Here is a 13,866-nt window from a genome sequence, read left to right as displayed (position 1 = left end):
TCTGGCGCAATAGTGTCGTGTATGAGGCGCAATGGCACCATTCGTGGAATCAGAATTGCTTCGAGTGCGAATGACAGGACTTTGAGAAAAATAAGTATGGCACAATTGCGCTGCATGCTAAGTGCCATAAAGCCATGTATCTGTAGACTTTAATTAACTTATTTTTTTAAATGCGATGAGGAGGAAAAAAAGAGGAGTTTTCGGTTTTGGGAAGATTAGACTTGGAGATAGAATTTTGGAGAGGAGAACAGAGGCTAGACTTCATCAACATCATCATTCAATCTAGTTTCATTATCTTCATCTTTTTATCTAGTTTTTAATTATGAATAACTACATTGCTATTATATTTATGTTTGTAATGAAGAACTAAACTTCTTTTGTGCTAAAGTAATTGATGGATCTATTTTGATTTTGGATTAAGGTTTCTTTTATTATTCATATGAAATTATTCTTATTTGTTCATATCTTCTTGCTTTAATTTGTATCATATTAATGTTTGGCCACCATTATTGTGAATTGAAATCTAGGGTTTATGCTTGAGAGAGATAGCCTTAGATTAGACTTAGGGAGATATGACATAAGGTGATTGTGAGATTGAGAGATTCCTTGAATTCTTTGAATTTCCTTAAAAAGAATCAATTTCTTAATGACTTCTTTATTGATTAATAACGAATAGAGATATCATATTGATTAATTGAGATTAATTGCCTGTATGCTTGAGAAAGATAGATGCATTACATTAGGGTTGTTGAGATTACAAATAAGGAGAATTAATTAGAATAATATAGAAACTGCGATTCATGATTTAAGATAGTGAAATCGTTACTTTAGTACATTCTTTTATCATAAATTCAATTTCCAAGATTGTTTTCTTTCATTTATTCATTTACATTTCTCGTTTCAATTACTTTTCGAATTATCTAATTAAATTTGCATACTTTGAAAGTATAGTAATTGGTGGAATTAACTATTTATTCCCTGTGGGTTCGACATCCTTTGAATAAAAAAAATTATATTACAATACACTGTATGCTTGCAGTAGAAAATTCAGTATAAGTTGATGGGGCTGCTTTCAGCCAAGGATTTTTGTAATCCTAAGGTGAGTTGTGGCTTATGTTTTCTTTTCATTTGTTAGAGTATTCTTGATAAATTTTGGGGAACTTTTGTGTTTGATTTTTAGAATTTGTTAGTTTTCCATGTTTAAGGGAATTGGGCAGGCATAGAATCAGTTGTAGAATGGATTTGGGATTCGAAATTGGATAGGAATCATAAGTTGTGATTATGATTTTTAGATTTTGGTGGGAGCTTGGGTTCAAGAGCTCTATGTTATAGATTTTCGTATCTTTAGGTCTTTGATGTTATTGGTGATGTTATGGTGGTGTCTTGATGTTGTGGTACTGACTTGTGGGTTGTTTTGTGGCCAAAACCTATTGAAAATTCAGTTTTGGGTCGATTTTATGGGCATGGTATGCAAGGGAATCGCAGTTTTGGTTTTGGGGAAGAATATGTTAGCTTCTTGGTAATTTTTGGGTTTCTGGTGACCTAGCGCAACTGCACCAGGTTGTGGCGTGACCACGCTAGTGTCCCAGAAACCAAGGGAATTGATTTTTGATTTTTGATTTTTGGGTTTCGGAGTTAGTGGCGCGACCGCGTTGGGCTAGGGCGCAACCGCGCTAGTACCCTAGTAAGTTCAAACTTTCTGCAGGCGTGACCGCGCCAGGTGCCCTGAAACATTTTTTTTTTTTCACATTTTAGGATTAGGGCTCGGGGAGTTTGGGAATCCATTTGGTGCCCACTTAGGGACTCAGGGGACGTTCTTAACGTCCCGACAACTGAGAATAGTAATCTTAAGGATAGGGTTTATAGTGAGGCTCGGGATTTGAAGTCAACTCCTAATAAGAGTATGTTTATGTTGTGACTAGATTATCGCAAGGCTCAGGATCAGGATCGTACTTGAGGTCGTATTGTCTATCGCACGAAAATTGAGGTAAGAAAAATGCACCCAGGGTTATGATCGAGGATCGGACCCATGTTAATAAATATGAGTATGACAATATGTGAGAACATGGCTATAACTGTATTTGAGAATATTCGGTAGAGCATGCTTGTATATGATGTATTTGATTGTGTGTTGTGCAATATATATGTGATTATATCTATTCTGAAGGCCAGCCTAAGGGCGCCGAGGTCGATAGAAAGAGTGTGGAACGCAGCCTGACCTGAGCATGCCGGGGTCGGCTATAAGACCAGACGACTCGACCTAAGGGCGCCAGGCCTAAGCATTATTCAAATAAACAAAGGACTAGCTGCGCTTAACTAACTGCATCAATTATTGAGGTTGGATTATGTGTTTGATTGAGCAGGTTATTCTTGCTAAGCTTAATGCTTATATCTTGTTGCTGATTGAATTTATTGATTTAAATTTACTGTCTATATACTGTTGCTCCTTTGTACCTGTTGATTTAAGTTTTCTTGCTGAGTCTTGGCTCACAGGTGCTATGTGGTGCAGGTAAGGGAAAAGGAGAATTGTACCAGCCATGAGTTGGAGAGCTTCAGAGGTGGTGTGTACATATGCAATCTACTCGACATCCACTGCCGAGATAGCTTGGGGAAAGCTAGGGTTGAACCCTGTTTTTCCACTTAGGACGGCTAATATGTATTTTAATTGTCTTTTATCAGTCTGTGAACACTTTTTGGGATCCTGTGTATAAACTAAATATTTTAATGAAATTAATTACTTCGTTGACCAAAATTTTTGGTACCTTACCTTGATTTAGTCTTTAATTACACGTTTAAAGTCCAAATGACTTGCTTAGCGAGTTAAGCACTATTTTAAACACATAGTGTAACCGTCTTGACTAACCAGGGTGTTACATATCTCTTTTTGAAATGTCCTTCTTGATGGGAGTTGGTCACCTAAAAGGTACAGTGGTGTGGTTGGCTTGGTACACTTTTGCTTGGCTGTCGACCAAGGTCGTATAATTGGTGAACCTTGGTTCATATCTATTTTGTTTAAGGCGTTTATTGTTGGACGTAGACGGTTCAGTGCTTGCTCATTTTTCGCCATTTTTCTTATTGTTCTTACAATCGTTATTGTACTTACTAGGGCTGCCAATTGCTTTGGTCGGCTCTTCTTTTTGTTCTGATCAGCATTTGGGGCTTTTCCTTCATTGGCGATAACTTCCTCCAACTTAATGTATTTATCTGCTCGGTCCAAAAACTCTTGGGTGTTCTTAACTCCATTTTTCCGCAAACTACTCCATAACAGGGATTGGCGCTGTACTCCAGTTGTAATCGCCATCATCTTTCCTTTATCTCCCACCATTTTGGAGCGAGTAGCCACTCTCATGAACCTTTGAATATACTCTTCGATAGGCTCTCCTTTCTTTTGCCTTATATCTACTAGTTGATTTTCTTCGGTCGGATGTATGCGACCAGCATAAAATTATCCATAAAATTCCTTGATGAACATTTCCCATGAAGTTATGCTGGCCAATGGAAATTTACAATACTACTCCTGAGAAACATCAGATAGAGTGGTCGGAAAAATCCTACACCGAGCATCTTCAAACACCTTCTGAATATCCATTTGTATCTCAATATTTTTCATGTGAGATACTGGGTCTTCTCTTCTAGTATAGCTGGGTAGCATGGGCATTTTAAATTTACTAGGGATTTCGTCCACGACAATTCTATTAATGAAAGGAGTGTATTTCCTTCGATCATAGTCTATATGGGAAGTTTTATTACCGACTAGCTATTGAACTACTTGGTTCTAAGCATCTATTTGGGCTTGGACAGTAGCTGGTACTGCCGGGGAAGGAGTAGCCACAACAGGGATATGCTCACCATATTTTTCTCTTTGGTTGGTTAGTATATCCCTCAGATCTTCACTTCCTCTTTGCTCTAATGCTCCCAACCGATCAAAGACATTAGGCTACCTTGGCTGCCCCCTATGTTTTTACTTGTTGGTCAATGATTCATTGGTGGAGGAGGAGGTGGAGGGTGTTGCTGCTCAAACCTTTGCTCATTAGGTCGACCAACGTTTCTTCTTGGATTTCTGTTGTATCTGAAATCCCCTTCGTTGTAATCATGTTATCTCTAAACTTCAACCTTTGAGTGCGCGACCTGTTGTACGCACTATCACCTTCTCTTCATCCAAAACCGCCTCGATAAACCGGAGGAGGCCTATGAGGTCTGTGTTGGTTGCTAGCTCCCGAAACATTATTTTGTCGTGGGGGATCTCTGACCACTGAACCTAATTCGGGTTGCCTCCTGTTTCCTAAGGGAACATTCCTTAGTTCTCTTCTAGGTAAGACCTGCTCGTCAGTTACAAGATGTCTTGGGATTCGAGGACGTTGCTCGTCCCTATTCCGTTGAGGTGGTTGTTCTTTAACTTGATCAGACTGAGGAGGCGGACGTTGCTTGGTATGTCTACCAAAATTATGGGGCTTGTCAGATTAAGCAGCCCAATATCGTTCTGGCTGTTGAGGACTTCGTTATGGTTGTGGTTGAGGGTTCTGTGTAGGTTGAACTCATTGTGCTAACTGTATAACCGCCTCCAATGCCACAGTTGCATCCCTCTGGCACCGATCCATCTCGGATTGCCTATCATTGAGCTCTCGCCTTTGTCTATCAATTTCCATTTGTTGCATGATCATCGTCTCAGCAACATTCTCCTGGTTGGCCTTTAGTGTGGCCAACTCATCCTATAACATCCCCATGGCTGCTCGCAGGGTTTTTAACATCCAATTCTTGGATTTCTTCCTCCAGTTCTACTTTAGGCTCTTCTTCAGCGACCCCTGGTGGAGGGGGTGAGTTCTGAGGATTCTCAGACGTTTGACCAGCCTGCTGACCCTATGTATTTCTAGTAGATTTAGCCTTTTTTTTTTCTTCTTGAGTTCAGCTCTCAACGAAAGCACAAAACTGTTGACTCGAGATTCGGTCAACGATACTGAGTTAAATTTACGATATAAAATATGAACTGAACTTAAGAATAACAAACAACACACAAAATTATAGTGGTTCGGCCCTGCTGATCAGTAGTGACCTACGCCCACTTTATCTTTCTATTTATGTAAATTCTCAAAACCTGCGATTAGATGACTAGAGTCAACTAAGTTTCACAAGCTGAGAGAGATGATACAAAAACGTGGAAAATAGCTTTAGATTCTTAGAATTCTCTGAAAGTAAAAAATTACAGCGTAAAAACAAATGAATTTTTGAGTCATCTATTTATAGACTCAAGAATGTACATAGATGAGTCATGGGCCTTGCGTAACTTGTGCAATAAGTAAATATAAAATAGGGAATTTACCTATTTGGTACCCTATGTTTTTGCAAAGTATCGTTTTGGTATCCTCTATTTTCAATAATGCTCATATGGTACCCTGTATTTTAAAATTATACATATTTGATACCCTAGACTCAGATTTGATAGATAAAATTTTGTCAATATGATCAAACTGTCATCAATTATATGTAATTAAGTAATTAAATTTAAATTTGGAACTTACATAATTGACAGCAGTTTGATTAAATTGGTAAAATTTTATTAATTAAATTTGAGTTTAGGGTACCAAATATGTACGATTTTAAAATACAGGGTACCATATGAGCATTATTGAAAGCAGAGGGTACCAAAATGATACTTTGCAAAAACACAGGGTACCAAATGATTACCTACTCTATAAAATAGTAGGTAAATAAATCTCATTTTGAAGTAATAGATATCTCACAAATATCTGCATATTAAACTAACTTTGAACTTTAACTACATTTTACCGAGCAACTCTGGTTGCATGTCTTTTGTTAACTTATTTTCCAGCTGCTCTGTATGAGTTTTGAATTTAACTGATAGCATATTTTCTTCTCCTATCTGGTCGTGAGTCGACCAGTCCTCTATAAATGTCGTCATGTGTTCTTTATGTGCCTTATGTTTGTGCCACGCCATTATTATAATTTTTTGGGAAATAAAGCTAAATAAATATTAAAAAATATTGGATGAATCTAATATCATCAAATACATAACCAATGAGACAATCTAGTGTGTAAAACTGATATAATCCAATAGATAATTTAATCGAATTGAATCTGTTGAAACAAGTTAATTGGATTGAATGAGTTATAAAAATTCAATATCTAGTGGTAATTGAATCAAATCGGATGAGCTTCAAAACATTTGTTGTGATACAATAAACACCTATCAACTACTGCCCAACGGACTCAACTAAGATCAGGTCTTTACCTCCCTCTCTTTCTCTGTACATATATGTGTATGCATACAAACATACATAAATGCATTAGTGGGGTGTGAATGTGCGTTTGTGAGTTCAAGTTTTTGTTCCCTTCGTGGAAAAATGACGAATTTTTGATCTGGGTCATTTTGCTTAATTTTAATGGGTTAATGGAGCAGTTAGCTATTTTCAGACAATTTAGTGTTTTTAGTTCATGATTGCTGGTAATTTGCTTTAAGTAAATTGTGGGTTGTTTTAGATACTCAAGGTCAAGGTTGGTTTCCTTTGAGTGAAAAAAAAAAAGAAGAATTTTCCATAAAGGGGAAAATGACCTTTTAAATTATAGAATTACAAGGTTTGATGCAGTGATGTGTAGTTTACTTGATGGCTTAATTCAATCTGAAGTATAAACCCTCTTTATTTCTCTCTCTTATTGTATGCGTGAGACTATATTCTTTTCTTTTTAACTTACTTTTTGCAGATTCATGTGATATCCCAGCCAATGGCTTGGGCTTGATCTTTGTAAGATTTGTCTTATACTATACGTTGTCCGCTCTGAACTTCCTACACAAAATCTACTAATCTAGTGTAGAGAGCCACAGTGTTCAATCATGTCCTGCAAAGATATGAAAATTGCAAGACCCATTACACGGTTCTACGCTTCATTAGCTGCGGATCAACCTAAGAATTCTATGTCCATAAGCTCCATCAAGGACCTCCACGCTCGCTTAATCAGAGGAAATCTTCACAAAGATCCATATTCAGTCTCTGAGGTTATCAAAGCCTATGCTTTATCTCCTCTAAATTTGGACAAAGCCCATTTAGTTTTTGACCTTATCGAGCGATCCACTTTGTTTGTTTGGAATAATATGATCCGTGGACTATCGCAGAGCGACCAGCCAAGGAAAGCTATTGACATGCATATCCGTATGTATAGCTAAGGATTGATTGGGGACAATCTTACCTTTATTTTTGTTCTCAGGGCTTGTGCTTGAGTTTCTAGTGTTTTACATGGCCAAAAGATTCACGCTCATGCTGTGAAACTTGGTTTTGAGATCTATCTTTTTGTTGGAAATGCTCTCATTCATGTGTATTCTTCCTGTGGTGAATTGGATTTTGCGCAGAAACTGTTCGACGAAATGACTGAGAGATATTTGGTCTCTTGGAACTCATTGATTTGTGGGTATGCGAAATGGAATTGGTTTAAGGACGTTTTGGGTCTTTTTGAGACAATGCAGGTGGCAGATGTGAGGCCTGATTCTGTGACAATGATGAAAGTTATTTTAGCATGTAGTTACTTGGGTCAATATGGAGTTGCAGACTCTTTAGTGAAACATATAAATGCTAATCATGTTAATATGGATGTTTTCTTGGGAAACACAATCATCGATATGTACGGACGGCGTAGCTTGGTGATGTTAGCACGGGAAGTATTTTATCAAATGCGTGAACGGAACATAGTTTCATGGAATGCTTTGATTGTGGGATATTTAAGGGTAGGGAATTTAGTTATTGCAAGGGAACTTTTCAATGAGATGCCCAAAAGGGATGTGGTATCGTGGAATGCTATGATCACTGGCTACTCTCAAGCTAACCGACATACTGAAGAAGTGAGACTTTTTCAAGAAATGATGGCAGCTAAGGTGAAACCAGATGAAATAACGATAGCTAGTGTGATTTCAGCTTGTGCTCCTCTGGGGTCACTCGATGTTGGAGAGGCTAACCATGAATACATATTTACTCATGGTGTGAGAGCTGATATTTGGGTTGGAAACGCTTTAATCGATATGTATTGCAAATGTGGAGTGGCTGAGAAGGCGTTAAAAGTGTTTCAGGAGATGAAAACGAAAGACTCAGCGTCATGGACTTCAATTATTTCAGGTCTTGCCATGAATGGTTTTGCAAATTTAGCACTTGGAATCTTCTCGCAAATGTTAAAAGAGGGCAGACAACCAACTCAAGGAACCTTTGTTGGGATTTTTCTAGCCCGCGCTCACACAGGATTGGTAGATAAAGGGTTAAAATATTTTCAAACTATGGAAAAGGTTTATGGACTCAAACCAGAAATGAAACACTACGGGTGTGTTGTGGATCTCTTGAGCCGCTCTGGTTATCTTGAGAAGGCATACGACTTTATAATCAAAATGCATGTAGTTCCAGATGCTATTGTTTGGAGAATTTTGTTGAATGCTTGTAAACTTTATGGAAACGTGGCCCTAGCGGAGGTTGTTACAAAGAAGCTTCTTGAAGTGGATCCTTGCAATAGTGGGAATTATGTTCTTTCATCAAGTACTTATGCTGGTATTGAGAGATGGGATGATGTTGAAAAAATGAGACAATTGATGAACAAGAATAATGTGCAGAAGCCATTTGGTTATAGCTCCATCGAAGTCAATGGTTTAACATCAAATTAATAACTAGATCAACATTTTATTCGACAAAGGAAAGTTACACATACAATTACCGATTTGGCACATCAATTAAGATAATGTGGTGGAATTGGGTGGAAACAAAGATGTCAGTGCTAATGGAGTTATTCCGAAAGAGATTAAACATAATCTTAATGGCATTACCCCATCAACACTAGTTTCAAAAGCAACATCGGTCTCTTTTTGTGAGAACCCAAATTGTGAGTTATCAGTGGCTTTACATCAATCTTACCAGTCCTTAACAACTTGATGCAGTGTGGCCAGGTATTCCTATAACGAAATTTGCTAATGATATCAATTTCCCTATTACAAAACAAATATGAAATTAATATTTTGTAAAGAAAAAGAACATGTTTGATCACAGTCCAAATAATGATTTGAGCCTTGTTTGGTTGCCAACAGGGGTAATAGCTTACTCACCTAGCAGTATCATGGGTAATGGGGGCAGACATCTTACTCTTAGATAACCCAATGAGGCAAACTTTCCCACCTAAATGAGTTTTCATTCATTGTATCTCCTCAATGTCGGAACCCATGGCTGTTGACATGGTTTTCTTAGAACCAACACAATGAAAAGCTCACATCAATGTTGGAACCCATGGCATTTTGTATCTCCTCCACATCTTTACTTACATCCTATTTAAGATCTTTGTTGAAAAATATTTAAAGGAAAGATCAAAGAACCTGGATATTAGTTGAAACCAAAACAATCTTATCTGCTCCAAGGCTTTTGACAATTGACAATCTGCGGTCTTCAACATCAGTTATGATAATTCTAGGAGCTCCAAAAGCTCGAGCAGTCAGCAGAGTAACAAGGCCTATAGGTCCAGCTCCCATGATCAATATGTTGGTCTTTGGACTTATATTTGCTCAGCAGCAAGCATGAACACCAACACTCCAAGGTTCACACATTGCACCTTCCTCCAAGCTTACATTTTTTTGGCAACTTATAGGACAAGTCTGTCTAGTGTACCATCTAATCAAAGAGAATGAAAAGCTGATTTTTTTTGGAATATTTTTTGAGATTGTGGTTTTTGTTTTTGTATTAAATATACTAATAATGGGCAAAGGGAAAAATACATTAAAAATAACTTCTAAAGGTCATACCTTGTTGGCAAGTGAACTATTATTTGGGGGAGAGCTAAAAAATTTCATTTTGGGGCAGAGATTGTAACGCCACTTTTGTAGAGATCGCATTGGCGGTAACTGATTTGAGGCTCCAGATGATCACCCACCTTTGGTGACTTCACCTCACTTTCTACTTCTACTTCTTCTTCGCCTTCTTGTGACTAATCTATAGCTATATCCATAACCCACCAATCCAATGTCATTTTCTTACCCGTACTAAATTACTATACCAATGTTCTTTTAAATCATCTAAACACCGTTCGAAGCTAACCCTCACTGGACTCCAAGCCATTCATTGATCATGGTTTACACTCCTAGACCAGTTTCCTTATTCCATATTGTATTATTCTTATTATTACGAAAAATGCCTTTTATTTTATTGAATGTGGGTAAAATGGTCAGAAAAAAGTGTTACAAAAGAAGCCCCAAGCCTATAGCCCAATACAATAAGGAAAAAGTTAGTTTAATTAAACTAACTTGTAATAGTAATAGCTATGAAAAACCAGATAAACTAACTCACTAACTAACTCCTAATACGCCCCCCTCATACTCAAGATGAAAAGTACAAGTTTTTTATGTTCATCTTGGAAATGAGTTCTTTGAACTAAGTAAGAAACAAAGGTCTAGATTGTGCATAGTTGGAACATGAATGAGCTTCAAACAGCTTTCTTGTATTTTCTCTCTGACAATGTGACAGTCTGTGTTTGGGTTTTTCATGGAAAATTGGGTTTTCCAAAATGTTGATAGCAATGGTATTGTCACAATATAAGATAGTTAGGTTGTTGTTAGAAATACCAAAGTCCTTAAGTAAAACAATCGGACATGAAACTTCACAAGTGGCATTTTCCATAGCTTTGTATTCTGCCTCACCCCGAAGATCTTGAGATTGTTGTTTGCTTCTTTGATTTCCATGAAATGAGGGATTGACCAAGAAACATGTAGTTGCCCGAGACAAACCTTCTTGTGTCTATGCATGAGCCCCAATTTGTAGCGTCCCAAAACTCCTAAGTGAGGATTAATACTTTGATTAGCATGCCGGGAGGGCACATGGGGGTAATTATGTGAATTGTGTGAGTTATATTATTATATAACTGCTTTTACATGGTTATGTGCGTTAAATATATTTAACGACTCACTTTTGTTAGAAAAGGACATGTTTGTAATTTTGACTCGTTGATGCTATATTTGCAATTATTGTATGTTATTTGTATTGAGACCACATTATTATGTGGATATATGTGATTTATGACATGAGTGGATCCTTTCGAGCAAATTTAGCAGAAAAGTCACAATGGGGATAGATGTCTGGCTCGGGTCAAGCCAAGGAGTATTTTGGGAATTTCTATAAGTTGGGATAATGGGTGTGATAGATTAAGTGGTGGAATATTTATGTTTGATGGGTTTAGTTGATAATTTGATGATTAATGGAATTGCTTGAGTTAAGTAAGAATTTAAGCCAAATGACCATGTTACCATTGAGGTTAATCAAGAGACTTATCGGAGTAAGGGGTATAATGGTCTTTCAACCCTAAAATGTGACAAAATAGCTAAGTCTTGTGCAACAACCTTCTTTTCATGTACACGGCCTCTAGCTTCTTTCCTTAGTTCCTTCTTTGTTCTTCCAAGGTATATCTAAGTTCTAGGGGATCGATTCTTATGTTTGGAGAATTCTCTTAAGGAATTTAGCTTTAAGAAGGGAGATAGCACTTGCTAGAAGTTAATTTTGTTAGGATTAATGCCCTAAAAGTATGTAAATATATTTTATTAATTTAAATAAAAGTACAATTTTATTATATTTGAATGTTATAATTATTGTTTGAAATAATTATATAATATTATCAAGAAAAATTCTTATTCATTCATGAGAATATGATCTTGTATTAGTACGAGAGAACTAAGATCATATACAATGAATAAAATAGTCACTAACATATTAAAGTAAGGAATTTTTCATGAATAGTTACTAGTGCGGTTTACTAAGCATACAAGATGAAATTGATCTAGATTTAGACTACTGATGTAAATATACATTTTAGTAAATGTGATGTATATAATAGAGATTATATGACAAGACCGATGAGAATTAATTAGCATTATAAACTTGTTGTTTGACATAAAAATTTAATTCTTATCATAATAGATGATCATTTGTCGATCAGTCTAAATCCTGAGTCTTCATGAACTCCTGTGTTGTGCTTATTGGATCTTTTGATTCACTCGTTAAGGTTTCTTAGTATAATGAGGCTAATGCCTTTTTTTTTGAAGATTCAATATCATGAATGGCTGGGAACATGATTTACAATAATGGAATCCATACTTTCCTAACGGATCGAATATTGGTTCCCATAAGGGTTGTTACACCAAAATTTCAAGGATGAATAAACGAGTCTCGAAATGTAGGCTCATAAAACATAAGCTCAAAAATAACAAGCAGTGGCTGAACACTTGTATAAATGTGCATGATTCCTGACTTATTCTTGTTGGAGATCGAGCATAAGTTTAAAAGGCTCGAGCTTAAGCATCAAGCTAGAAAGAACGAATCTACCCCAACACATATGGGTGTTATTCGAGCCTTAGTTGTAAGCTCGAAGGTATTGGTCTCCGAAGACTAAGTTCAATGAAACCACCAGTTGAGGAGGAGGCTGATCGAAATAACAAGCTTGAATTTATGTCGATCTCGAAAGCGTGTTAACCTTGCATTCGAGGTCAACAACGCGTTTTTCATACTACAGCTGTTAGGAGATCCCTATCCTTTAGGGAGTTGTTGTTATCTGATAATTAAATCTCAATTATCATGAGATATTATGTATTTAATGTATTTAATTACATTTATTTAAGATTAGAAAAATCATTTGTAACTTCCCTGAATTAATGGAAGATATTCTCCTAACCAGACCTATAAATAACCTGATATTTTTCATTTGTAGGCACGCGCAATCTGGTATTGAGATTACTCTGTTGAATTGCTCTAAGAAAGCTTTGAGAGAGTATTACGAATCAATAATATTGACTCATGAACTAGGCATATTTTTAACTGTTGAACTACGTAAAAATCCTACTGTTCTTTTCTTCTTTTATGAATCTTTGTTTAGTGCTCCTCAGATTTTAGTTGACGAAAAACAGCGTCAATAGTTTGGTGCTTTCATTGAGAGAATTAAGCAAATATTTGGATTGTTTAATCAGAAACCTCCTGCATTACCAATGGCCGCCGCGAACAGCCCAGGAGCTGGTGGGCGACCATTGCCCCAAATACATGAGGATAAAACTCCTCACACTGAAGATTACCCATGGAGGCCTGGAAAGCAACCAATGACAGACCACGGTCCAGACGAGGGGAGTGCATCATATGACTCCAAGGGGCCGCTTGCTCCCAGGCCTGATGAGGACCTCTATTATAATCTTGAGAGGTACATTCCCATCGTTGAACTGGAGAATTTCCAACTGCGTCAGCAATTGGTAGAGGCCACAAGGTGTAATGAAGAATTGGCTAGGCAGGCCGCTGAGGTCCAGGTGCCACCCCGAAGGCCCAGAGGACTTCCTCTCGAGAGCACGACCGCTAGAAGGGCCAAACAAGGGGCTCAGCAGGCCCAGTCAAGGCCCAGGGCAAACAATGGCAATGAACACCCTAGAAGGAATACTCAAGCCAATAATGCTGGCAACCTGACTGTGGAGGTAACTACAGGAACAGGGAATAACCGAGCTCCCCCAGCAGCTCGAAGCTCTAACCCTGAATTTGTCAGGAATAACCCGGAACCAGTCCGAGAAAATTCTGGGCCTTTCAGGTCCAACAATGGGAGGCCACCACCATCGCCTATAAGGCATCCACCATCTCCTATAAGGCACCCCTCACCACTCCGAGAGGCACCCCAACCAGCTCCTCATAGGAACCAGGCAGGGGAGCATGCACCATAAAGGCCATCTCGAACTGGCAGCCGAGACGGGAACCGTCAAACTCGACCCGAACATAGGGGTGTGCGAGAGGCAACCCGAGGACATAGGGTTGCCCAACCAGAAAGAAGCCAAATTTCAAGTTCATAAACAACTGGAGCAGGAGGGCTGGTGGAAGACCCACC

The 13,866-nt window shown here is 37.8% G+C and overlaps 1 pseudogene; it reads left to right on the top strand.

Moving 5' to 3' along the window:
* The first annotated feature begins 6,294 nt into the window (after positions 1-6,294).
* LOC133834797 (pentatricopeptide repeat-containing protein At2g22410, mitochondrial-like) lies at positions 6,295-9,680 on the top strand (annotated as a pseudogene).
* The last annotated feature ends 4,186 nt before the right edge of the window (positions 9,681-13,866 follow it).

This window comes from Humulus lupulus, chromosome 5 (genome assembly GCF_963169125.1).
Source record: "Humulus lupulus chromosome 5, drHumLupu1.1, whole genome shotgun sequence".
Classification (NCBI taxonomy): Eukaryota; Viridiplantae; Streptophyta; class Magnoliopsida; order Rosales; family Cannabaceae; genus Humulus; species Humulus lupulus.
The sequence above is the reverse complement of the archived record's forward strand: the minus strand, read 5'-3'. Positions and strand labels throughout refer to the sequence as shown.